Source organism: Lygodium microphyllum, chromosome 12 (assembly GCF_053477565.2).
Source record: "Lygodium microphyllum isolate KBCC chromosome 12, Lygodium_microphyllum_v1.1.10, whole genome shotgun sequence".
Classification (NCBI taxonomy): Eukaryota; Viridiplantae; Streptophyta; class Polypodiopsida; order Schizaeales; family Lygodiaceae; genus Lygodium; species Lygodium microphyllum.
Window position 1 is genome coordinate 118,595,838 of NC_141146.1, and position 27,908 is coordinate 118,623,745.

Below are 27,908 nucleotides of genomic sequence, written 5' to 3' on the forward strand. Positions count from 1 at the left end.
TATAAACAATCTGCTATGTGTGCAAAATGAGGTATCCAAATCATATAAAACACACAAGCTCCAATGAATCTCCGTACCTCTGAAGTGGTAGAACAATACTCTGCAATCTTGCCTATAGCATTCACCTTACAGGTGAGGGTTTCCTGCCATAATATCCACACATATGTCCAACAATAACAACCTCATTCACTCCAAAAACAGATTTTTGCCCTGAAAGTGTCAAGTTCACTTCTTCTAATCTGGCCAAAATCTTCTCACATATGCTGAAATATGATCAGCCACAAAGTATCTACATCCCTGCTCATTTAGACTCTCATTCTTCTCTTCTTCTGCACACCCCTTAATGGGCACATCATCCAAGAAAGGCATAGTAAGCTGAGGTATGTAATCTCGAAGGACCTTATGCATGGCATTCATCATATGTGCAACAGAATTAGTGGCACCTTGAGGCAAGGTGCACATCCTGACAAGCCCAATAGGAGTTCTCATGGTGGTTATGTCCCTGCTTTCCAAAGCCAGCTGAAACTGATCATATCCTGAATACAAATCACCTAAAGAATAGATGGCACGTCTAGCAAATGCTTCTGCAAACTCATCCACAACTGGACCTATACCAACATTCGTGATAGTAACTCTGTCACTGGCTGCATGCCCTGAATAAATCAGAGAGTACCATTCTTCTTTGGAACTGTAAACCACCTGTTTGAGTATGGTGCAGATGAAGGCTCAAGAATTCCCATCCTGATTTTCTCATTCAATAAATCAATCAGCTTTGGCATGTGTTCTTTAGGCACTAGAATAGGTCGGAGATTCCATAGAATATGAGGAATAGTAAAAATGACCATAGGAGCAACAATATCAGGATTCACACATCCAATCTCATGCGGGAAAAAAGCAAATCCCCTTCCATGTCGCTCAAGCATCTCCTGAAAGCATTGCTTCTCTATGGGTAGCAAGAAATCACCATTTCCAATTTTCAATTCAGCAAGAGTCTCTGCTGAAAATTTATGACCAATATGCTCCGGATTCCTCAAAATTGGCTGTTTAGCAGCCCTCTCTATTTGCTGATCACTGTCAGGTGGAAGCGGTACAGCTACCGGCTTCACCCTCTTATCCACAGTTTTGTATTTCGTGTCAACCCTGGCTTCATTATGCTCTTCTACATTACTCAAATCTTGCTGTAAATCAGCAATTCTGCACTCCAATGGCTGAATATCCTCAGCCCTCTGCTCTATGGACTGCATAGGAACAGCCCTAAACTCTAAATGCTGAAATATTTCAGCAGTAAACTCTATTGGCTGAAAGTTTTCAGCATTCTGTGTCTCTGAAAGCTAATCATAACCAGCTGGAAACTCTGTTTGCTGAATTTCTTCAGCACTCAACACTTTTTGCTGAGCCACCTCAGCCTCTGACTCAATCTGTGACACAAAATCCACAATTTCATGAAACATGTCCAGGGATTGCACTAATACATTACTGTGACAACTCTGCATATCAGTTTTCGGCATATCTTTCATCTCTTCCATCGTATCTGCACAAATCATACTGTCATACATCCCATCTATGTGCTCATCATCCTCCAAAATTCGTGCATTTTTCAAATTTTTCTCCTTCCTGCATATGTACTGCCTGGCAGCTCTAGGCAACCTAGAAATCTTCTGATAGCTCATCGAACTGTTTGTTGAAATCCCAACAAAACCGGAGGAGAAAACACTGCTGCCAGGAGGTGAGAACTCCAATCTCGTTTGCTCTGTACCACCGTCGTCTCGCGAAACGGCGGTACCTAATGAAAACCCAAATCCCTCATAGTGGGCAAATGTGTATCTCTGAGAGTATCCCTGTTTCTAACATGGTTCACACACACAGTCATAAACTGAACTGCTCTCATGCCATCTTTACTGCGAATCCGTGCATAAGCAGATCCATCATCCATTACCTTTGTTTCCATGCGCATCTCTGTGATGAATGGCTGTCCAAGAATTATAGGATAAGAGCATGAATCCTGCACAAAGAAATGAAAATCCTCCTCTACATCACCAATAGAAACCCTGAGACTGGGACAGGTAGAATATAAATCACTTGCAGTGTTATTGGCGGCTCTCATATGCCACCCATGCTCTACATCCATAGGCCATCTGTTACTCTCATAAACTCCACGAACTATGAGATTAATCTCTGAACCATGATCTACTAAAGCAACATAAGGCACCTATTTCTCTCCAATCTTTACCATCGTCTCTGTAGTTGCCCTAGCCCAATGACTCCGTGAAAAGTGACTATGCGGTATCAAGACAGGCTCATCAGTTTCAGCATAATGCATAGGCTGAACCCTCTTCTCTACCTGCGAAAAAACAGAAGCATTTTCAACCATAACCTCATCCTCATCCTCATCCAACTCCCCAATCAAAACTCCCTGTGTATCACTGGTAGGCAATGCATGTCTTTTCCTCTTCAAAACCTCCTAAAACTGATCTTGAAACTCTCTTTTCGAGATGCCCAAAACCTCAGAAATAGTGAAAGTCACCTCATTGCCAAGTATCTTGTCATTAAAGATTTTCTTCATGTTCGTAGATGTCTCAATATCGGACATCAATCTAAACCCTGGCTATTTTCTCTCTCTAGGCTCTTGCCTCTTTTCTCTCTTTTGAGCATCTTCCATCTGTCGATCTGGCCCTGGTCTCAAAGACGGTCCTACAGTAGGTGGAGTAACAAACTCACCCCCTCTAGTCTTCTTAGCTGCACTTGGATTTTCTTCATCCCTCTTACGCTTCTCCTCAACAAGTACATCTGCTCCATGAGACTTAGCCAAATAAGCATAAATAGAGTACCTGTCATCAACAGGCGAATCCCAACCTGTCTCTGATCTGATGCTAGAGCCTGCACTAGTCAAAACAGTTTGCTGAATTTTTCCCTTGTTCGCAGTCTCCATAGCATAAGTCCATAGTGCTGACTGAGTCTCTAATCCCTTCTCAATTTGGACTCCATATGCAGAAGCATCACCTCTAGCTGTCACATAAGAAGTACACGCAACCATGTCATCCACTAACTTCTTCATTCCACCTTTACCAAAGTTGGTAGCAAGTGGAGCTCCTGTCTCAGTCAACCAAATCTTACCATCTTGTCCCCAATATACCAAATTCTTCCTCCTTGCATCCTGAAAAGATTCACAATCCCTGCAATGCTGATGGTCCGTACTATCGCACCAAATACATCTCCGATCTCTCCTAGGTGCACTAGGAGCACTCCTAGATGAAGTAGGAGCACTAGAAGAAGTAGTAGGTGCAGTCAAAGCAAACTGCTCTTTCAATTTTTCCACCAACTCCGCTTTAATTGACTCCAATATCAAATCTGTTATGCCTTTAATTATGTCATCAACAGAGGTAGGCACCGATGGAGAGGATGGTTTTGGAGCAGAAGGTGTAGGCATCGGTCGTGGAACAGGAGGAGTAGAAACAGTAGGCACTGGCATAGGCCAAGAAACTGGCTGAGGAGGAGAAGAAATAACAGGGATAGAAGCAAAAATAGGAGCAGATGATGGTGTAGGTGTCATGGAACCATTCTGTAGGCGAGTCTTCCATATCCTCCTCTTGGTCAAAGTCGAGACTGCATCCTGGGCATCGTGCCAATCCGTTTTAAGACCCATAGGCTTCGTGCGATCCTCAAGAAGCTCACCCAACTCTTCCTGAAGAGCAGGATCTGCATCTTGCAAGAAAAGCTCAACTTTTTCAACATTCAATGCTCTTTGTTCAATGGCATCAAGCTGACTATACCTCTCTTCCAATTCTCAAATCAACTCTGAAGCACCTAAACCTTTGTTTGGCATGTAGACCCACTCTCGGAATGACTGCCGAGTAGCCATACCAAAGTCCTCAAGGAAATATTCTTCTTTAAGGGCCTTTTTAAAATCTTGCCAATGTGTATTTTGAATAAAAAGATCAGTCACTTTTGCCCTCAAAGTGGGTGTGACAAGACGAAGGAAGTACTTACTCATAAGTCCAGCTGGAACTCCAAAAAACCCCATCTTGATCTCATATGTCTTCAAATATGCTGAAACATTACGGCCATCAAATAGCTTCTTTTCATTCTCAACTGCTTCAATTGCCTTAGTCGTGCTGTTTGCATTCTCCTGCTCCGAATAGAGTTGCCTTTGCTGAGACAACTGCTGTTGATGGAATTGTTGTTGCTGCTGCATATACAATTGTGTCTGCTGATTTTGGAGCTGCATATACATGGACATATTCTGCAAAATCTGCTTTAGATCCTCTGTTGAAGTACTTGACGCAGTAGTCATTGATGGAGTTGAAGTAGAGGACGCAGTTGGAATCGTGGAAGAGGCTGAAGTATCTCCCATCCTGAAATTTCTGCGACGCTTTCACGTCGGGTTCACCAAAGATGTCAAAGGGTTTGTGAAAGCAAAGTCGCGTCTTCCGAAGACCTTGATAAATTTCAGGATAAAAGATCAAACAGATGAATAAGCAAGATGAGGAAATAATGTCAAGACTCTGTTTTATTTCTGTCAATAAGAGACTCAAGATTCAAGATGAAGAAACCCGAGCAGCCTCTGGATTGCATAGATCATCTATACATTTCAAAGAGAATTTCCAAGAGTATGGTTTTCATCGATGAGTAAGAAAGTGGATGAACATGGATAATTTTTTGATTCAAGTTCCATCATGATGTCTATTTACTGATATTGAGATGGCTTACGGTTAGAAACAGTTTTCAAATTTTCCATTTTTTATATATAATGTTAGCCTTCAATCTGCCCTGTTCCTGGATTATTGTCTATTGCCTTTCAATTCTTTCAGCCTGTCAACAAGATAAGCCACCAAACTGCTTGAAGTTGCTTGCTAATTTGGATCCCAATTGTCCTGAACATATGAAGGCTGCAACTTAATTAGATCCTGTATAGCTGAACCTGCAGAACAGGCTGCGAGTTTTGCTTGCTAATGATCACTTCTGTCCTCCTCGATGATTATGGGTTTTACAAGAAGGGTATCAGTTTAGCTTTCGCAAGTCGGTATCAATTTGTAGAAACATGATGGGTATCAATCTGTGGAAACGTGACAGTTTCAATATGTGGAAATGCGACAGTTTCAATCAGACTGGACAGCGCTGCCCTTTTTCCTTTTTAGCAGCCTCAAGGATGGCTTCAAGGGAGAGTAACTTTTGAGCTTTAACATCAGTTTTATAACTTGACTGTGGACAATAAGCACAGTCTTCAGTGCAGCCACCAAAACTTACAGCCAAAGCCAGTACACTTTGGCTACCTGATCCTTTTTGGCTTTTGTTAGGGCCTATAGGCTTTTTAGCTTCACCAGGTCAATTGTATTTCTCACTTGTTCCAGTCTCAATATCCCAATGGACAATTAATCCATCTTTGGAAGCTAAAAATCCACGTGCATCATCATCTGTCAGTGAAACCGATGTCACATCCTGCCTGTGGCGCCTTCCTACGTTTCTTCCTTCCAAAAGAGTTGCTGGCTCAATAAGTCTGCCAGGCGCCTTCCTAGATCTTCATCATCTTCTTGTAATCACTGCCTTCGTTCTCCTTTCATAGCATCAATATAGTATATTTGCGAAGCAAGCACAGAGTCTTCTGAGTACATTTCCTGAGAAGTTGCAGCAGAGTTGACTTCTTCTTTTTCATCATCCTCTCCTTCAACTAAAGTACTATACGTTGAGAAGGTCAGCACAGCATCCAGAATGGCGTTGTAGCTGCCGGCTGAAGTTACTTTGCCTTCATCAGGACCATCCGTTCTATTATCTTCCAATATTGCCGTGATAGTTGACTCGACTGGAGCGCTTGACCTTGTCGTCGCTTTCTCTTCTACTGCTTTTTCCTACCCTTTGTTTGTCTTGATCTTCGTCTTTTTCTTCCTCCCCTTTTCCTCCGACACAACATTGAGTTTCCCCAATAGCAGGATTCTACTGATCTGTATTAGTCACTTAGTGTAAGAATAGAGTTTCAGCGTGGGTATTGACCACTGTATCAGTAATTCTGTCTGCAAAATTGATATTAGGCCATGACACTTTTGGAAGAGGGTTAGTTTTCCCAAAAGCCTCTCAGTGAATAGTGAGAAGATTCTATTCCTTCTGGGTGCTATCAATTATCAGGTGCGGCAGTAGCTGTAGCAGCCTCCATCTACGCTTTTTCTGATGTCCTCAATTCTGCACATCCCATTTTTTCCCAAATCTGATTCTCTACTTTTCTTTTTTCTCCTCAAGCTCCTCCCACAATAGCCTCCGAAAGCGGCCTGTTTTTTTAAGGCTCCTAAAGCCCCACAAGATTTTAGACAGCAAATAAATATGAGAGCATCTAAAGGTACGCTCCCTTGTTGCATCTCTCCAAAACATTTTAAAACTTCGTCATCAAAACCATAATCAGCATATCCTGACATAAGTGATGCCTAGGATGCTGCATCTCGGACTGGTAGTCTGTCAAACACAGCCTTTGCTTCCAGAAGAAAGCCACACTTGGCATACATATCCACTAAGGTAGTACCCAAGTAAAGCTCTGTTTTCAGACCCCTAATGGCTGCTTTGGCATGGAACTTCTGACCACTACAAATAGTCCTGTACTCCCACAAGCTTTCAAACCTCAGGCAAACAGATTAACATCAGGAGAGACTCGTTCAAGCTCTAGCAGTTCAAAATATTTTAGGGCTTTGTGACTAAGCCCCACTTTAACATATCCTACAATCATTGCCGTCCAAGCAACAACATCTCGATTTAGCATTTGATCAAACAGATGCAGTGCTTCTGCAGACGATCCACATTTAGCATACATGTCCACTAGTATGCTGCCTGGATGAAGACATCTTTCCAACCCAATTTTCACTATTTCAGTGTTTATTTCTCAACCTGATTCCAAAGCTGCTCTTTCACCACAAGCCTTTATACAAAGAACAAGTGTAACAGCATCTACAAGCCCATAATCGGCATATCCTGAAATGAGTGCTGCCCATGAGATTGCATCTCGAGTTACCAATCTATCAAAAACTCCATGTTCTTCTACACGCATGTCACATTTAGCGTACATGTCAACCAGAGCATTATGGATAAGTTCCTCTTGCACCAAACTCCTCTTCACTATATTCCCCACATAAAATAAAAGAGCAAACATAACCACTAAGTATGTACAAAGTATCAAATCACACACATAACTTTTGGGTGGTTTTCACACCTCGAATGCGCAGCAATACGACAACGTATCAGAATTGTCAAAGGCTGCAAGTGTGCAATGGGCTGCCTGTACTGGGGTCAGTAGGTTTTGTAGCTCTTGGAGGGTATGCAGCCTGAGAGAGTTGATCGCTTAAATAGCGAACTCAAAGTTTCAAGCTTTGACTCCATTAATTGTTGTCCTTGCATTATGTTGTGTGACATGATGAAAGAAGAGCTCCCAATCCCTATGGCTTCTTTCATGCTTTGATCTGCAATAAGCATTTGAAAGAACCCAAAGCAGTAGTTAGGCTCAGCAAACCTAGAAAAGCCAGAATATTATGAATCACAAGTAGCTTTAGACACTTTCCCATGTCACTGGGAAAAGGGGATCTTTTCCCTTGTTTTTCCTTATAGTATTCAACATCATGAGCTTCTGTGAGGGAGGGACCACGTACCTGGTCGGGGGCAGGGAGCAACCACACCGAGCTAGGTATGTGGTCCCTCCCTTGCAGAAGCTCATGATGTTGTTGTAATTCACAATGTGGGAAGTATAGTGAGAATTTGTTGAAAAGTTCTTGTGCACATCATGCTAGACCATGGCAGACAGCTTCAAAATGGCTTGGTAGAAACATGATAAATTGCAACAGAAAACTCAAGAAGCAAAGGTTCACCTACATGGTTGCTAGTTGATTTGAAAGCTCCATCTCTGCCTGGTGCATGTAATGCTGCAAAGCGTCCATTGAAGCTAACTGTGTCTTTGACAACAAGCATGTCACATCATCATGGTTTATGAAACCATTAAGCTTCTGCACATCAATACCCATTTTCGAGTACATGAGTGTTATAGCTGATGTGGGCCTCCAACCACCTATCCACATAAATGTTGCTTCAAGAGCAGAGGAATGAGCCCTGCAAGAAAAAACTTTAACCAATACCAGAAAACATGCCTCAACACAAAACTCTATTCAGTGGGGGCAAGTAGAAAGAATCAAACATAATAAAGCCAAAGAATACTTGCATTCTCTTCTTGGCCACCCAAAAGTGGATTGAAATCTCACTCTATCACCTACACATGTATATACAACACATTCTCTAAAATTTATCATTTTAGCTTGAATGCTTTACTTACTAGACACAATATGTGTAAGCCTGGCTGTTAGTTAAGACAATTTTCCTGATGAGAGTTTTGGAAAGAAGAGATATAATATGTGCTAAGAATAACTTTGAGAAACAAGCTAGAGTGTTTGAATGGTTTGAGCAATCAATAAGCCCATCTTGAGGCAATGAAAGTAAGCCATTGAGCATGTTTAGATTAGTATTGTGCATGTCTGGATAGAATGACTACCAACTGTGTACTGAAAGTACTCTGTACATGGCTCCCTAATGCAATGAAGGTAAGTCATGCAGTATCCAATTCCAATAGAATATTATTAGTGCTTTTTTAATGCTAGCCTGCTTAGAGTACATTTGTGTCAGGCAATTCTCCTGGACAACCATCACTATATGTTTATTCTGTTCTCTTTCACAGGATGTGTTGCAAAAAAGTTCTAAGTTTTCATTTGCTGAAAAACAGGCCATGGGGACAAATGGAATTGTGAAGGAATGCTTCTTGTCGTATGGACTTATGGGAAAAATGGAATAATGAAGGAATTCTTCTTGTCGTATGGGCTTATGGACCTAAGAGTCTCACAATGGCACAATTCAATACAAGTTAATGCAATCCATAAGCAATGCAACAAATTAAAAGTGTGTGAAGCCTGACCTGAAATAGTTGCAAGCAATCCATCAGTGGTGGGGGGAGGTTTGTGGGAGGCTTTGTAGATGCTCATGCAGTCCTTCACAAGCTGCCTAACATGGGAATCAGGGCTCTTGGATGTTGGACGTTGTCTTCAGAGTTTCCATGTCCACAGCCTGTGTCCACGGCATGTTCTCAACCTGCTTCCTCATTTTCTAAGCAGCTTGTTAATCACCTACTTTCCTTGTCCACAGCATGTTCTCAACTTGCTTCGTCATTTTTGCACTGGCCTATTAATGACCTGCTTTCCCATTTTCTAAGGCTTTATCCCCTTAGCATAAAACACCAAGAGAAAAAGATACAAACACAACCGTAGAAGAACAAGAGTAGAGTGTTGAGAATGCAAGGATAGATTAAGGCTTGTTAGATTTAGTTATTATTCCACCAAAACCTTACTCACAAAGCATGCTAACCCAATGATGTAAGAAATAATTACTAATTTCATGAGACATTTTCCATAAATCATGAATATATCATGTCACAAGAGGCGAAGAGAAGTAAGGAATACAAAATCTATTCTAGGGAGATGGAAATGTTTACTTTGGGGTGACTCTTGTGTGACCTCCATCATTATTTAACTACTTTCATTTTGTCCTTAATACTCTTGTTTATGCTTTACATTGTCTTGTTATTAACTAAGTGCATGAGCTTGTAATTATTTTGAAATCTCTTTTTCTAATATTATTTTGAAATCTCTTTTTAGAGAGAGAGAGGTGAGAGAAACCCCTTAAGGGGCAAAAAAGAGAGTCCACATTTCTCCTAATGTTGCATCAGTAAAAGTCAATTTCTTTTCCTCCTACCTCTCCAATGAATGTGTCTCATACTACTTTTGGATACAAGTCAAAGTCCTTCAAGGACATGGCCTCTTTCTCTCATGCTCTACTAGAGCCATGTGTTTTACTTTCAATTGCAACTCCATAGATTCTTGTAGATGCTAAAATGGTATGAGGATTATCTCGTATGTGAGTTGTGGGATGTTCACTTCTTGACTTGAGGACTCATATTTTGAGGAATTCAAGAATGTAACGTGATAGGGATCTTCTAAGGTTCTTTGATACTATGGGATTGGTGTTGTTTGTCTCTTCCATTTTTTGTGTACATCCTCAACATGTGTTGTGGACCATTAAGGAGGTCAAAAGGGACCATAATCATTCAATTCAAGAGTAAGGACTCTTCATAATCTAAAGCCTTGGTCATGTCCTCATGGACATCCTTCTTCAAATGGAAGGGATTCTTGCTCTTCCTTTCTTTTATCAACTTCATCCTCCACATCAAGCTTTGTCTCTACCTTTGTAGAGGCTCTAGAAGAGAACAATAGGCTCTCTATTTCTATTGATATTTTTATCTTTGACTCCAATGTGGCCATGTAACAAGGAGAGCAGTACATCCATCCCTCCACCTCATTATTAGAGATAATTTCAAAAGTCATTCTTGGTGTCAATGTGAGGTATTCATGCATTGGCAATGACGATACATCTTTTAGGAGATGGCTTTTTTGTGCCCACTATTAGGATTTATGCTTTTTGTTTCTTTGGGACAATTTTCTTGATAGTGTCTTCTTCAATTTATGTTCCATTTGGTGCTTCATTTTGGAAGAGTCAATTGAGACTTTATGGAGGTGGACGCATAGACTTTCTACAAATCATAGAACTTCAGCATCACTTTATTGGGTCTCCCATCTAGGGTTAGGATTCCTTTAAACCAATCCATCCTTGATCTATTTGCAAATAGCCATGGTCTTCCGAGTAATAGAGGGTAAGATGTTCTCTAAAAGTTGGGCTTCACCACTACGTATGTCATCAGTAATCTCTTCTGCAACTATGGTCTTGATATAAGGAAGGATGCCTAAAGGCTTGATTCTACTTTGATTAGCTATTTTGATGAGCCATTGAGTAGGTTGCATGCCTTGCAAGCCTAGATCTTTCATTGTCACATGTCTCATGATATTCACTAAAGAGCCTCAACTATCAATGCACTTGTAATGAAGCAGTCTTCTATCGAGATGCTAATCTCACGAGTTATAGGATTGAGAAAGGCGTTGGCCACATTCATTTCTTTCATAGGCTCTTAGGCCTTATTGTTTTTTGTAATAGTTGCAAGGTTAGCAATCCTTAGGCCACGTCTTTGTGTGAGAATGATTTTAAATTTCTTTCTGCAATGGGGAAAAAGCATCAAGTGTGTATCCAACTCCTTCACCAAATCATACTCTTTTATGGGATCTATGAGCTTCTCCAAAAGTGACTAGAAAATGGGGTGATATGTACTTTCATTTTTTCTATTTTCTCAAGCAAGGGTTGCATCACCTCTTCATCTGTCACAGGAGGTACATCCACCTCTTCTGACTCCTGGTTCTTTAGGTCTATGTCATAGACTATCTCTATGTCCTACTATGGCAATGGACTCTTTTACACTATATTGTCCTCTATTGTACTACTTTATGGCTATATCAAGAGCTTGAACTTGGTAGCTTTTGCAGGTTGAACATTCTCTTTCTGAACTATTTATTTTATTTTATTGGCACATGTAGCTTCACCTGCTTTCAATTCTACCAAATTGGAGGTAGAGGCTCCTAATTCTTCTATTAGTAGTCTATGGTATTAGCCTTGGTAGGGACTAGGATAGTCTTTAGCAATGTAGTCTTTTCCTTTTCATTGGCTATAGAGGGGTTTGTAATCCAAGGACCTTCTAGGGTTTGGAAAATTTGGGGAGATAAGACCCTTCTCTCCACATCTATATCATTCCACTTTTGATCTCTATCTACCACCTAACTGTCTTCTCTAAAACTTTGGGCACAAAACCTCCTTGCATCAAAATTAGGACCAAACTCTGTAGGTCTTGGGACCGATATCTTAGGCTCTCATCTTAGATTCTAGTAGGTTGAACCTTGCTTCATCATCCTTATTCCTTCTTTCATGAATCTCCTTTAAAGAGCATAAATCCTTGTGTTGATAGCTAGTAGATGCATAAGTGCACAAAATGTGTGTTCGAATAGACCCTTACATCTTATGCTCTGTTCTTTGGATTTGAATTTCACAACTTGTGTTGATAGCTACTAAATGCATTAGTGTGCAAAACACATGTCCTAATAACATGACATTGAAATACTTGTGTGTGAGGCTCTCCCACACAACTACTTTTTAGGTGATAGTGTTTGTATTTGATTTGCATTTGCCTTTACTAGTTACCATGATACCTATGAGAATGACGTGTGGATATGCATTAGTTAGTCTTGATTGAAATGTGGTGACATCATGCTTCTAGCATCAAATGTTAGTGATTTGAAATTTTTTGTGCATTACATTAAGCTTTTCTTTTGTGAGTTTTGGGGATATTATTTTATGAAATCTAGTGTTCACTGTTCTTTAAGTGATTCAAGTGTTGCAGCATCTCCAGCATGCCTGCTTTGTGTCAAATCCAAAAGATATATTTGATGACACTAGCTATTCACATTCAAGGTTAAAGTAAATTTGTAAATTATGTGCAAGAAATTGTGGAGAAATTGTTTTAAGTGGAGAACCTAAGCTAAAGCACCGCAAATAGATAATGGAGAGCTAAGAAGATGAATTTTCAAAGTACTTGAAGGGTGGGAGAAGAGGGATATCAAGACTTTTTCTATCATGTCCATGACCCTTTCTTCAAAGGTAGCATCCATTATTCATGAGCCTTACTTCAAAGGTAAAAACCCATAGTTCAATTTGGAGATATCTTATGAGGTTTGGGGATTGTTATAGTAGCTTTATGAATGTTGTTGTCCTTCTTCTAACAATTAGTCTTTAAACTTAGAGTTACAACCTTCCTTACACACATGGGGAATCAGACCAAACCTTTCTAATGAAGATGATGTGTCTCTAGGATTACTTGTTAGCTACTGGGGCAAGTATAAGGATGAGTCAACTTATTACCTTGGTTTTGAACAAGCTACCAAATGAGTTTAGTGCATTGGAAAAAACAAAACCAAAGCTAACTAAATGAACAATGCAATGATGGAAATGTGTGTGTGTGTGTGTGTGTGAGTAAATGCATTAGAAGACTGAAGAAAGAAAATATAAGGACAAAATCGTAAGGGCCCAACTCAATGCACCAAAATATAGGCAACTCCTTCAAAAGATGATAGAGGTAGAAATTACATGTAGGAGCACACCAACATAGAAGAAGAAGAACCCTTGTTGAGTTTCTTATAAGAAGGGGAGCTTACTTGAGATTATTCTCACAAAAAAACCCAATATGTGGGAGGTTTAGTTGTAGCTATTAAGATAGAGCCATTGACGCAAGGTGAGGTGGGCCAAGGTGGCCTCCCCTACTTAAGAGCATCTTCTTCAGCGTCATGGTGATGACTTCTGAGTTCATTAGAGAGCAAAGAGGGCCTCATGGTGAGTTACTTTTTAGTTTTCCTCATAAATCTTGTTTATGCTTTACATTATCTTATTACTAACTAAATACATATCTTGTGATGTCTTCAATACATATATTCTCTTTCTTCAAGACAAAAGCTTGTGAATCACAAAAGATAGTGGACCAACTCCCTCTAAACCCAACCAATTATGAACAAATACCTTGCTAATATATCTCTATTTCACCCATTGTGGAAGCTCCTCCTTAAAGGGTATTGTACCCATGGAAAACATGAATATCAATAGGCATAGCTTGAGATACTCAACATTGGGTAAGTGGCTAGGAAGGGATAGATTCGTCACTTGGATTGTCTATTTGGTTCAATTCTTTGGCCCCCTTCAAGGAGGATATTTTTGTTGTTAATGAACATCTTAAATTATTCTACCATCTTCTTCAGAAGGCAATCCAATTTTGGGAAAACTTATGAGATCATAGGAACAAATAGGATGCATTTATAGCTAACTAATAATTTCTACTCTATAATGTCATAGGGGATGGACAAATTAAGCCAAATCATGTCAGAGTTTAAAGACATGTTTTCCACCTTGCATAGGATCAAGCTCAAGTCAAGTAAATCTTTTGTGACATGAAGGTATAACATTGGAAAATGCAAGAAAAATCAAAGCCTCTAGGTTGATGTGTTAATTTCTCAAGGCACATGCATTTTCAACTGAACCTGCAAGCATATATATGTGAATGAATGAAAAAATCTAACTCTAGTAATATGGAATGGCACATGGTTTGGTATTTCTTTAGAGGCTACTTATGTTGATGTTTTCCATAGAGGTAGACTTAGTAAATTAATGCCTCTTTAACTGATTGTTCTTTTGTGCAAGGTTAAAAACAATATCCTTTTCATCTTTTTTGGAAATGTAGTTACATCAAAAAGGTGTGGAAGAAGGTGCACGAATGGTCTATAGTTGGTTCCTAGTTTCTATAGGCATTGCGATGGGTCAAACAGTGGTGAGTGATAAATTATCAATCAATTTCAATTCCCCTTCATAGGGCTTGGTACACCACCAAAATAATCTTTAGTGGAGTAAGGAGAAGAATTTTGCAAAAGTTCATAAAATAGGATGAGAAGCAACATTGTACCAAGTGGGCACAAAATGAATAAAAGATACATGTATTTAGCATGGAGTGAGTGACTACTTAGGTTAAAGCCTATTCTATATGGTGACCATTTTCCATGGGTAGTGTTAGAAAAACAAGTGGACAAAATATTTCTTGTTATTACAATCTATTATTCCCTAGTATAAGATGTGGGGAATGGAATTCCCTAGTTGTGTGGCCTATAATTACCTATTATGATATGCGGGGAATGGGATTCCCTAGCTATATGACTTATAGTTTCCCAAGATAAGATGTGGGGAATGGAATTCCCTAGTTGTATGTAGGGAATTTATATAGGCCTACCTAGAAATTCCTATTATGAGATATAGGAAATGTATTTCCCTAGTTATATATAGGAAACTCACGTATATGAACCTAGGAAATATTAGAGAATTTCCTACATTCCACAAGTTTTCCTATGTAGGAATTGTTCAAAAGCTCCTTGTGGTTGTTCTCGAGGCTAGATATCACGAGTACATCCAAAGCCCTTGTTCATGTAGTTGAAAATGTTTGATGCCAAGAAACAAGAGGTTGGGCTTGACCACTTTGCATGGCTAGCTTTTGATATGGAAGAACTTACTCACGCTTGCTTGAATCAATGAGAGGTTGTGATGGCGATGGTTTCAACTTTCAACCCGATATATTTTTGGTGAGGTGTTGCTACGAACATAAACATATGATTAAGGAGTATCTAAATACTTAGGAGGACTAGATAAACACTAGCTCCCCCTACCAACGTCCATTACTCCTTGTCTTGAAATCTACTTAGGGATATTACAATACACATCTCTTGGTTAAGTATATTCATTCTCAATCTTATGCCTATTATCTGTCTCCATTACCCTCGTTGATCTCACAAGCTATCACAATGGTTCTAGCACAAGTTGCTTCATGGCATACTCGGGAAGACCTAGATCGCAAACCCCGTGACATTCCTTGGGAGTGCCGGGCAGTACTTTCTGGACTCTCTTCCTGATGGGCTGCTAAGACGTGTCCCACAAGCGGATAGGGGTACACGTTATAGTTGGTATCAGAGTGAACCAACGGAATCTAATATTTACAAGGAAAACTTAATAAGGGGAAGTAGAGCAATGTTGCTGTTGAGAACATTTCCTTACTTACTTATCAATGCTGGCCTGCAGAGTCGCGAAGCATGGAACAAATTCTTGGTGTTCCAGGTTATGTTTATGACTTCAATGCGTGCTTCAGATTATCGAAGGAGGCTAGGTATGATGAATATCCTAGAGCGCATCTACAATCCTTCACATTAGGGGAGTTTTGAGGTCTTGAAAATGCCCTGTAAGAGATCCTAGAGAGAGAAAACAATTTAAGAAATACAATCATTTTATAGAATTTTTAAAAGGTTTATACTTTGGTAAGTTAAAATATCAAAATTCGTTAATAAGTCATTGTCATGATATTCTCGTGGTCACATCAAACCTAGAAATCTAGGTTGCCATAAAGTTGGCAAGGTTGTCATAATGAAGATCTTACCTCTCCTCATTAAAGTGAAAAGAAATATTCAATTTGAATTTTGGTGGATACTCGATTGCCTCCCTCCATCGTTTCTCTCTTGTTTTTTTCTCCTCCTTAGTAGTCTCTTCTTTGTTTTCATTCTTGCTTCTAATCATATCCTTAACTATGGATCAATCACCCAATGATCTCTGTAACTCAGCTATGGATCAATCATCCAATGATCCATGTAGCTCTCATAAAAGACCTCTCTATCATCTTCATATTGAGTTGGATAGTGAGTATAAACCAATAAGAAAGAGAACAAAATCTGTCACGGTTACAAACTCTATGAAACATATACTGAGGTTTGAAGGAAAGAAGAATATTGATCTTTGGTTAGATGGAAAGCTATATCCCAAAGATCCTAGCAGAAATAGCACTCCTCCTTTCTATAATAGCTCATCATTAATGAGGTTTATTGGTGATGGCTACAATGGATTTTTAGGTTATACACTTAACCTTGTTGCAGAAAAGGATATCCTTGAACTAGAGAATCATCTTTTGATGAAACACAATAGTGTAATATATTAAATATAAAAAAGACTTTTTTTCCACCCCACGATAGCGTATGGTGCTGGCGTGTGTGAGGGAGGATGGAGGAGCTAGCAAGCTCCTTGCTAGAGCTTGCTTGGCTCCCTCACCATGCAGCCTGACAGGTAAGGGGGGGAGGATTCCCTCCCCTCCCCCTATATAATTGAGGGTAAGAATCAAGGAGGGAGAGGCTGTTGTGCGCTACCGGCTGAAGAAGTAAGCTAAGCCTCTGATATCGCTGCCATTGACGAGGGGAGGAGGGACGAATTTGATACTATTGCCGTCGACATGCTGTGAAAGGAGAGGGTTAGGCTAAGGGTATAGTGCAGAGGGTCGCCGTTGAATGAGAGGGGGAGGGATTCCTGAGACTGCCGTGAAGGGGTGCCGTCACCCAGTGCGCTAAGCTTGAGGGAAAGGTTGGATGTGAAAGGGAGGAGCCGCCTCCACCACAGCCAGTACCGTAGCCCTCAGTCTCGCAGGCCCTCGTCGCCTCCTAGCACACGCCAGTTTGCGGACGCCATCACCACGCCAAATCCTTCCCCCCTGCCACGTAGAAGCCGTGGAAGCTTCTAAAGAGAAGCTTCTAAGGGGGGGGCTAATCAAGCCCCCTTTCACCCCCCTTATAACCCTTTTAACCTTTTCACCCCCCCTCATAACTCTTTCTTTTTTTCACAATCCCCTAAGCTTTTTCTTTATCCCCCCTGTCCCCATTACTTCTTGTTTCCCCCCCTGGACCCCAAATCCAAACCATCATCATGGGCCCCGGATGTTGTCCCGTGTAGGGAAATGATAAAGAAAAGAAGAGGTGGAGTGAAGGAGGAAGAGTGGGAAAAAGATAAAAGAAAAGGAAGGGAAGTAGAGGATAAGGAAGGGAAGGGAAGTAGGGAGGAGTGAAGGAGAAAGGAGTAGTGTGAAAGAAGTAGAGGGTGAGGAAAAGATAAAGAAAAGTAAGAAAGGAGCAAAAGAGGAAGAGTAGAGAAGGAATAGGGGGAGGTAGAAGGGTAAAAAGGGAGGAAAAAAAGAGGAGTGAAGGAGGAGGAGTAGGGAAGGAGAAGAAAAAAGTAGAGGACGTGCAAGGAAAGAGAATAATTTCCTTCTATACCTTTTACCCCAAGCCAAAGTTCTCCAAGGGTTCTTGTGGTTGCAAAACCATACTCACCCATAAACTTTTTGCCAAGTATAGACCCTATAGGACCTTCTTAGGCTTTGTAAATCTTTTCCTCTCCAAAGAATCTAAGATTTTAAAGGTCCTATCATTCCTTCTCGTGATCAACCATTTTAACGACACCTTGCCTCGAAAGAGAGACGGTGGAATTCCAGAAGAAAGAGTAAAATCTACCTTCACATTCGAACTACGATGCTGCCTAAGAAAGTCCAAGGTGTAGCTGCGGGAGGGTCATCTCCCGGTATCCATGTGGATATCTCACCCCAAAACCAGGTTTTTCTTCTTGGCTTTAATTCGGTTTTAAGTCAATCATGCAAAGAGAAATTGTTAGGGATAGGATATATTTGTTCGAGTTATTTGTAATGAAGGAGTTTAGCTTATTTTAGTGAATGATAATGTATAGAACTTAGTTTCCTTCGAATAGCATCATGCATTATAAATTACGAGCAAGATTATCTATTTACTATAGTAGTATATTTCAGTTAAATCCTAAAGGTATAGAAATTGTACCTTGCACCATTAGTCCTATTCCTTTTTGCAACGAATCATTGTAAATGATTAAATTCATGAAAGGTTCTTTTCATTGCTCAAATTGCTAGGAAGTCATCATTGCTAATTGCACATCTTAGCAAGGGAAATGATTGATAATTGGCATGAGTTCATCTGCAAGGAAAAAAGGAAGATTAAATTGAATTGTACCGACTGAAAAATCAATTGTCACAAGGATAACAAAACCGTGATGAGGTGATCAATATTACCTTCCAAAAGATAACCAAACCAATCTAAACTTAGAAATACCATGCCCGCAAAAATATGCCTTGGAAATGATTTAAAGACCAAAGAAACATTCATACCTTAAGCACTTGACTACTTTCCTTATTGTAGGGTCAATAAATTCATAAAGATAAAGAACTAGGGTTTGTCCCTGAGGTTCTTAAAAAGAAACCCTAGGTTCGAAGCGTAAAGAAACCTAAACGGATTATTTCAACGTAGGACGTGTGCAGCAAGTTTGAAGTCATGTAGTCTTGTGACTGGTTCACAAGACAAAAGGGTAAATAACCTCAACAAGGATGGTAGATCCTTACGCAAGTTATCTTGCAAAAGGACGTATTCGTGAATATCCTTCTAAATAAGGAAAGTTATAAACCCGAAACTAAAGTATCTAATGAACTTTAGGGTTGACCAAGTTGGGTTAATAAGGTACGCCCTAATCCGGACTATAAAGGATCTCGCCAAGTTACAAGACACCTTGGGAACAAGTGTTGATACACTAAAAAAGAAAGAATAATTCCTTAGCAGTTTGCCAAACAACACGGTTGTTTACTGGAAATGTTTGTGTTTGCTAGAGATTTTAGAGCACTATTTGAATTATGAATTACAAATTAAATGAATACCTATACTTTAGGTTAAAGGCCTAAAGGGAGAGGCAGTTTCAGTTACCCCCTACTGCCTGCCTAACCCTAACCAAGGGGGTTGTTGACCGTGCCGGGAATGTGGACCGAACCCGCCGCGAGAGGTCTCTTCGTTGAGCTCTACTTGGAGCAGGAGGACGCTTGGGTGCCAAGGGGGGCTCTGGCCGTAAATCTCTTGCCTTCCGGGTCCTGCAAAAGAGGCTAACGTGACTCGGGATTGGATCTTGAGGCCCGCATACTAGTTTACGGGAGGAAGCTTGGAATAGTGATCCCTGCGGATTACTGGATAGCCTTCGGGCGGATTATGGACAAGCCTACGGGCGGAACTCATTGTATTTCAAAGATAAAATGATGAAATGTTAATAAAGAACTTGCTTGATATTGTTTTTCTGTGTCACGTGATAAGATTACATGAAGGAACTAGTGCTTAATGGTTTAATTAAAGAAGCTGATTGTTATATGTCAAATCAATGTGTTAGATAATTACATAACTAAAAACAAACCGAGGAAAGTGCGGAGGATGGGCCATGGGTCCGTCCTATGGCTGGGTGGTCCCGGTTAGCCAGGAACTTTTCTCAAATAACAGCTAGATGATCGTCAAAGAAAACGAATAACGGAAGCAATGACCTAGAGTTATGTCTTACCCGATTTACGCTCTTTTAGGGGAACAGAATGGGACTATGCCTTATGGCAGAGAAGTTGAGCTTTGCATCCCTCTCGTTTCCCATTCTCCTTGAACCAAGTGCAGCGTGAATCCACTTCGGACTTGGCGTTTCTGCGTAAAGTAGTTCGCTTGGGTCCGACGGTAGTTGCTGTTAGTTAATGACCAGTCAGGAAAACCCTAATTCTGGCCGATCCTATGTGGGAATGGCCATGATACTTCCGCTACGTGGCAGACGCGGGAAGACCTAGATTGCAAATCCCGTAACATTCCATGGGAGTGCCGGACGGAGCTTTCTAGACATCCTTTCCGATGGACTGCTAAGACGTGTCCTGGATGATACTAAGAGGACACGTTACAAATAGAGAGTTGTTGTAGAAGCTAGAGGATTGTCAAAAAAAAATTCATTCATTGGAAAAGCGTATCAAAACTTATCAATGAAAGCAAACTTTATTAGGCCTTCGAAATCGACAAAGAGCTCTTAAAAATATTGAGAATCTCAAACGAGGAGGAGGAGGCTGTGGTAAAAGAATCCAAGCAGCAAGGTATATTTTTTTCCACTTGAAAAATCTTAAATATGGCTTTATTTAAATTACTTGCATTGATTTGTGATGTTAATTTTGCTTAGATCTCTTCTACAACCAAATACAAGTGAAAGAGATTCTTTAAAAGCAGCTCAGTTTTATTATAATCTTCTTCCTTCAGTAGTTTCAAAGGATATTTTAGAGAAGAAGAAATTTAAAAAGGCAAAGAAATAATACTTGGAGTCATTTGTAAAGGATCATTCTTTGGATTCTGAGTTAGTACAGAAGATACTGGATAGTATTGGTATTAGTCGAGATGCTTATATGCAACTTTTCTAGCTTTTACAATCAAATATGAAGCAAGGACAGGTCCGCAATTGCATACTTCCAAAGCCATTTGTGGTTAGGACTATCAGACAGAGAGTTAATAACAAAGTGATGGGGATTCTAGGTGAGCCTTTTCATATCAAGGCTAGCTTCAAGGGCAAGAAAAAAGAGGTTAAATTCAATGAATTTAACAATATTTTCCTTGACTTGCCTACCCTACAATGCTTAATGATCAAATTTTATGACTTGTCAGTAGAGCAGAGGCACAGGGAGTGGCTAGATTTGTGATTAAACTTGATGAAAGTGAGATTTTGAAATGCAAAAAATTGGAGAGAATCTTTATCACCTTGATGAATAGAGCACTTTCGTCAGGTCATTGCAATCACTCAACATCATTTAGTGTTCAATCTGAATATAACATCTACAAGCTAGGAGCATTTGAGGTAGATACTGAGAATTTTGATATATTATATTGGGTTTTTCATCAAACATCAATACCTAATTTTATTCAAAGGCAACAAGTAGGAGAAGAGATATTTATTGAAGGATTTGGGAACCACAAGATTGAGTGGCACATAGCTGGTGACCTAAAGACACTCAAATGTATGTTTAATGTATCAAAGGGAGCCAACTCGAGATCTCCTTGCTTATACTGTATGTCACCAGCTATTGGATATTCCTTTAGCGAATTTCCATATTTGTACACTTCATGCACTTTGCAGGATAATTGAAAAGCTTGTTCATCTCTATATAGGATTTGCATGGAAGCTCAAGCCATTATCAACTAGAACATATGCTATAACAAAGGTTGAAAAGTTCTCTCTGCAATTGGTTTGCATAGTGGTAATGTTGTTATTGAACCAGATCTTCAGAAGTCTAAGGATGGTAATTGTGTCCCAAAAAAACCACCTATTGGTGGAGTGAAGGCTAGAAGGTTTCTAGGCTTTCATGGGAGACTTGGAAAAATGAACTCGAGAAATGGTGGCTCAACTATTAAATTTAATCAGTGGAAATCCCTACATAATGTAGTTAAGGATCACACTGATAATGGACCAGCTCGGAATAGAAAAACTAAAGTTTGGGAAACACTAGACAAAGTGTTTTTTTATTGTGATAAGACTGAATGGAATGATGATGATCTCAAAGACTTTAAAAACCAATTGCACCTTTTTAAAAAGGTGATGACAGAAGCTTGGGGTGATCAACACTTTACTCACTATATGGTAAGAAGTTTGTATATGTTTATTTCTTCATTGTAGAACTCATATAATGTTTTTTAATAACTTTCTTTATTTGTTGACTATGCAACATATTCTATACAACCATGCTCCATACTTTATTAAACAATATGGATCTCTATCTATCTAGTCAACCCAAGGTATGTAAAAATCACATTATCAAGCAAGAACAAAATATTTCAGACACACAAGACATGGAGGTGGAAGACACAAAGCCAACAGTTTATTAGAGGTCTTTCAATGGTTCTATCAACAAATCTGGCATAAATTCAAGCTTAAAGATACAACCACATCAAGCAATACATCATCTTTAGCAAGGACTATACAAATTGTTACCCAAAGAAGAAAAGATAGATATTTAAATTCTTGCGCAAAGCAAAGATTTATAGAATGGTTACAAACCAAACAAAGAGTTGGAAAAACATGGGTTTCAAGAAACCCTTAATCTTTGGCATCTTATAGTCTGATTGTGTTATAGAAGAGTCCTTAGTTTCATTCACCTCGACAGGGGCTCCAGAGGAGTCCTTAGTTTCAGGCACCTCAACAGGGCCTTCAGAGGAGTCCTTGGTTTCAAGTAGCTCGACAGGGCCTCTAGAGGAATCTTTTGTTTCATCCCACTCAATAAGACCTCTGTATTTCAAAAACTCATGTTTCCGATAGCCTGGAAGAAGCTTCAAATTCTTACTATCTCCTACATAAGAAAGCAAATAGGAGCCAAGAACTCCAAAATATCCAGCTCTAGATTCAGTGTATCCAAGCATGAAGCCAAAAACTCTTATGGCTTCTTCCTTCTCCACTAAAATGATCTTGTCCAAACCTTTGCTAAAAACTTGAGATCCAATTACCTTTGAGATAGCTCTCAAAGCCATCATTGGTAGACTTGGAGAGCTTGACAATCTACTATGATATATTACAATTGTTTGATTGTTTAAGTTTCCAATATAATGGCCAAGGCTTTGATTATTTCCAAGCTTCATTGGCCTAGAGCCCTTGGCCCTTCCATGAAAGTTGTCCATATCTTCAATCTCAATCTACACAACAAACCACAATAGTATAAGATATAAGATATTTATCTATAATGCATAATAAAGTCTAACATAAACTCAATGGGTAACTTCGAATTATATTTCATACCTTAGGATGTTCGTCTTCTTCAAGAAGACTAGCATCATAAAGATTTATTGAACTCTTGGGTTTCTCATCTGATGGAGACTTCAATCTCTCTTCATACCCTACATCATCAATATGAAGTTTCTTCTGGATGTGCAAGAACTCTTCTTCTGTAGGTAGCCCCCCCTTTTCGTATTCTACGATCTGATTAATACATGTATGTAAGGCTATAGAGCTGTCTTGGAGATTCTCTTCCTCAACATCAAGACTTGCTAGTGGTTCTTGTTCATAACATATAAAATTCATATCATTTTTGTGTCAAGATTGTGGGAGAGAAGGAAGGAGTCTCACTTGTAGCTTTCTTGCTTGCACAATGGGGGAATACATACAAAGGTGGAGGCTGAAAACAGTTTTTTTCTTCTTAGTTGTGTAAGCCAAAAAAAGAACTCTTATACAAAGAAATAGAATAACCCTATATATGGGTCTTAAACCAAACTCAACTAAATAAGGTGGCATACTAACTGAGCCACGAACTAGAGTAGATAAGGATAGCTGTCATGTAGCTATTATTCATGGGCGGTGTACCAACCGCGTCTGGAACTGACAAGTCGGTGACATAAATACACAACGGTCACCCTGGCGTATCACGAGTGGAGCTCGATATCTCAACACTCCCCCTCAAGCTCAATCCCAATTCCTGCACACCAAGCAGGTCTCTAAACTTGCGCAGCTTCTCTGCACCCAATGCCTTCGTGAATATGTCAGCTACCTGGTCCTCTATGCTGACATAAACTAGATCAATAAGACCTAGTAAAACCCTCTCTCGCACATAGTGATAATGCACCTCAATGTGCTTTGTTCTAGCATGATAGACTATGTTATTTGCCAAGTTTATACTACTCATGTTGTCACAATAAATGACAACTGGCCCATCTGTAGATTGATGCATATCATAAAGTAGCTTATGCAACCAAGCTACCTCACATGCAGCCATTGCTGCACCCCTGTACTCAGCCTTTGTGCTCGACAAGGCAACTGTAGGCTGTTTCTTGCTGCTCCAAGTGACTGTAGCACTCCCAAAAGAGAACACATATCCACTGGTAGACCGTCTATCAAAAATACTACCAGCCCAATCAACATCAGTGTATCCATGCAACTGTATCTGAACCCCAGTCTCATAAAATAGTCCATACTGCAATGTGGACTTCACATACCTGAGTATGCATCTAGCCGCATCCAAATTGGTTTCCTTGGAGCCTGCATAAACTGACTTACCAATCCAACAGCATAGCTCAAATCTGGCCTGGTAATAGTCATATAAATCAAACTTCCTACTATGCGTCTGTACATAGTAGGGTCTTCTAGAAGCCCACCTGCATCTGTGCTCAGCTTCACATTATGCTCCAAAGGAACTGAAATAGGCTTACAGCCTGTCATCCCATATTTGGACAGCATGTCCAATCCATACTGCCTCTGCAAGAGCTGTATCCCACTCGGTGATCTAATCACCTCAATGCCCAAGAAATAACGCAGCTCTCCCAAATCCTTCATCTCAAACTTCTGCTTCAATAGCATTTTCACATGAAGGATATCTTCATCACTGTCACCTGTCATAATCAAATCATCAACATAAATGACAAGTAGCATAACACCTTTCTCTGTTTTTCTCACATAAAGTGAGAAATCTGCCTTGGAAATCTGAAAGCCAATAGTGACAAGATACTGTCCTATCTTGTCAGACCATGCTCTAGGTGCTTGCTTCAAGCCATACAAGGCTTTCTTCAACCTGCAAACAAACTCAGGATGAACAGCATGCACATAACCTGGTGGCTGCTCCATATATACCTCTTCTTGCAAATCACCATGCAAGAAGGCATTCTTTACATCCATCTGATGTAAAGACCATCCCGTTGATGCAGCCATAGCAATGACTGCTCTTACAGTTGCCATCCTTGCAACTGGACTGAATATTTCTTCATAGTCAATGCCATATGTTTGTGCATACCCCTTGACTACTAATCTTGCCTTGTATCTATTCACAGAACCATCTGCATTGTGCTTCACCTTATAAACCCACTTACAGCCAATTGCATTTTTACCTTTAGGCAAAGGTACCAATTCCCATGTAGCATTTTCTTCCAAGGCATCCATTTCTTCATCCATGGCTTTCTCCCATTTTTCTTTTCCCATGGCTTGCTCAAAAGAAGTGGGTTTTGGTTCCTGTATCACTTTGACCATATATGCATAGTGAATGGCTGTAAATCCATCATATTTCAGCCTATCCACATGATACCTAGCTCTCGTAGACCTGCGCAAAGTAGATTCACTCCCAGGTGCTCTCAAAACATCCCTAGTCTTCCTTACTCCAGGTGTAACAATAGAAGGAATACCCAACTCATCATCAATGCTCTGTTCTGAGCCACTGGATTCACCATCCACATAAGAGTGACCTGCATTCACATCAAACATGGGCTGATCTACATTTTCTTTTCCTTTTCGTGATACCTGAATACCACTATTTGTATTGCTTTGAGAAGATTCTCCTGATCTCAATCTGCCTGTCCATGGCGAAGAATGTGAACCACTGCTAGAGGACGCTCCAGGTCCACTAATATTTTGTGACTGCTGCTATGAATTCTGTGCAGCATTACCATTTTGTGCATCTACATCATTAATCACATTTACTGGTTTATACCAGCTACTCATCTCATCAAAAACAACATCTCTGCTCACTGTAAACTTACGAGTAGAAGGGTTATAGCATCTATACCCTTTTTGCTGCAGAGAGTAACCAATAAAGATGCACTTCTTAGCTTTTGGATCCAACTTGGATCTCAACTCATCTGGCACATGTACATAGGCAATGCAACCAAAAATTTTCAGATGAGAAATATCTGGTTTTCTACCAGTATACCTCTCCTCTGGAGTCATTCCATGTATTGTTGCAGTGGGAGTCCTGTTCATTATGTAGACTGCTGTAGCAACTGCTTCAGCCCAATAAAAATCTGGCAAGTCTTTTTCATTGAGCATGGCACGAGATACCTCTCCAATATGATTGTTTTTCCTTTCTGCAATTCCATTTTGTTGTGGGGTATGACTGCATGAATATTGCTGCTTTATGCCATGCTCCTGCAGGAACCTTGCAAACTCATTTGAGAGGTACTCTCCCCCTCCATCTGACCTTAGGCATTTTATTTGCATGCCTGTTTCTTTTTCAACCATAGCTTTAAGAGTTTTGAAGTGCCCAAAAACTTCACTTTTCTTTTTCATAAAATACACCCAAACTTTTCTGCTATAGTCATCAATAAAAGTGACAAAATAATGACAGCCTCCAAGAGATGCAGCTTTAGTAGTCCACACATCAGAGTGGATTAACTCCAATGGCTTCTCACTCTCTTGAACATGTCTAGGAAATGGTTTCCTTTCCTGTTTTCCAAACTGACAAGCTTCACATACCTTATGCATTTCTGCAACCTTGAATTTGGGCAATCCTGCAACAATATTTTGGGCCTGCATTGATTTAAGTCGCTGTACATTAACATGACCAATGCGTTTATACCAGATATCAATATCTGCAACTACACCGGTCCCATGTGCAAACATTGCTGCACTCAATTCAGGCATGTCTGCATCCAGCGTAAACATTCTGCCCTTCTTCTTTCCTTTTGCTATCAAGCGACCTTTATTTTTCATATCCTCAACAAAGCATCCATGAGGATTAAATCTGCCCTGCAAGCCCTGCTCAACCATTTGACCAACAAAAACCAGATTCTTGGTGATATTCGGGATATGAAATACATCGTATAGGTATTTCTTTTTCCCATCCTGCATAGACAAAGGAAATTTTCCAATCTACACAATAGGATGTGCAGTATCATCACCAGTCTCCACAAATCCTGGTTTTTCCATTTTCCTTGCATCCTCCATCCATTCTGCATGACCTGTCATGTGGTTTGATGCATTCGATTCAATATACCATACATCATTGCTTTCTTCTGCACTTGTCACAGAATTGTTCATGTGCTGCACTATAAACAAATGTTCATTTCTGTCATCACCCTGTCTACTAGAAGATGCATAATTTCCTTGTTGTAGTTTTCCATTCATGATGTCATTCTGCTTTTTATAGCAGTCTTTAGCCATATGACCCATTTTACCACAGTAGTAGCATTCAACATTACTGTTTGCATTTTGGCCTCTTTGCTATGCTGCACGACCTCTTTGGCTCCCCCTGCCTCTAGAGTTACCACATCCTCCTCCATAGGACTGGTTTTCTTGAGTTTGCTGCATATTCTGATTTCTGCCACGGCCTCCAAATCGGCCTCCTCTACCTCTGCCTCTACCTCTTCCAGCATTTGAGTAGAAGATAGCTTCTTTTGAAGTTCCTCCTGAAGAAGATGCACCACCATTTCTCTGCTCCTTAGAAATTAGAAGAGCAATCAACTCCTCAAAATCAAGAAATCTTTCACGGACGGAAATGGATGTTTGGAACTGTGCATAATCCTTTCCTAGACCATTCAAGGTCACGGAAACTAAACCATCATCTTCCACTGGCGACCCAATGGAAGCAAGTGCATCTGCGATCTTCTTCACCTTCATGTGGTAGTCATTGATTCTCATACTTTCTCTTTGCACATTGTGCAACTCTTGCTTGAGCTGCATTTTTCTCGCTTGTGTATTTGTGCTATACATTTTTGACAGAGTATCCCAAGCCTCCTTTGGCGTACTTGCATCCTGAATATGCACAATCATAGAGTCTCAAATGCTGATAGACAGCCAGTACATAACTTTCCTGGCTCTCTCATGCCATGCTTTAAATGCCTGCATTTGTTGTTGATTAGGAACATCAGGAAGAACTGGTTCTTCTTCATTTCCTGCAACAAATTCCCAATATCCTTTTCCCATAAGGAGATTCGTCATTCTAAATTTCCATGCTTGGAAGTTGTTCTTGTCAAGCTTTT